This window comes from Notolepis coatsorum, assembly GCF_963971535.1.
Source record: "Notolepis coatsorum genome assembly, chromosome: 1".
Lineage (NCBI taxonomy): Eukaryota > Metazoa > Chordata > Actinopteri > Aulopiformes > Paralepididae > Notolepis > Notolepis coatsorum.
Window position 1 is genome coordinate 146,178,968 of NC_140165.1, and position 1,075 is coordinate 146,180,042.

The following is a 1,075-nucleotide window of genomic DNA, read 5'->3' on the forward strand; positions in this document are numbered from 1 at the left end:
ATTTGTCCACGGTACATATAAATAGAGCGCAAGAAATGTAGAACCCCCCTTGCAGTTCCCTTTCAGTTCGCCTTCAGTTCAGTCTGGTTCAGTTATCCAAGTAACGTCTCACCCACTACGCAACGTGGGCAGAGCAGGGCTCGCATTGCCCCAAGATAGAGCCTCGTGTTATCCTAATACGTCTGTTTGTCGTATCGTTCGCTATTTATTAGTAAACCTTCATTACGAGTCAAAGACCACGTGGAGTGAGTAATTGTGCGTCGACATAGAGCACTTATTGCCCGTGCTAATAGTATAGTAACGTCAAGGTCAACCGTGCACTACCGCACCGGAGGATATTTGCACCGGAGCAGCAGCACCACGGAGGATTTACACCCCGCCATCAGTGCCACTCTCCGGCAAGGATTATTATTCTTCATTCTTCACTAAGCTACTGGAAGCAGAGAACCGTCTACACCCACTGCTGTGGGACCCACGTGCCCGTGGGGACATCACTCAAGCCTGTCTTTGTCGCACCAGAGACTCCACGGCTTTCACCTACACGGCGTGCATCCTGGGACCAGGCTGCTTTTCCCCGTTGACTCAGGGAGTAAATACACCGTCTACAGGTGCCTTGCTACAGCTCCGTGGACCATTGACATTCCTAGAGCATTGCCCCCCCCTGCTGGCTTACAACCGGTAGTACCCCCTATCCCAGAGCACCATAGAGATCATCCTTAATATTCACTATTGATTTGCCTGCACATTCTATTTGCCTTATAAGCGCAATCTAGGCAAAGTATATTATGTAATACTATTCCTTTATGTAATAAATATTGTAAACGAGTATCTTGTGTGGAAAACCGTGTTATTGTGGGAGTGTTCTAATCTAAAATACTTATGTACAGTATTGGCCAGGAGTACATAGACGGTAGTGATTTAATGATATCAGTACTTGATTAATACAGTCAGGGAATTGTACCCCTCAGTTACACAAGCCATTCTGAATTTTGTCTGAATAATGATATGCGTACCTCCGCCCCTTCTGTGGTTCAGTTCCACCACTCAGGCTCAACCATTATTTTGTGCAGACCGC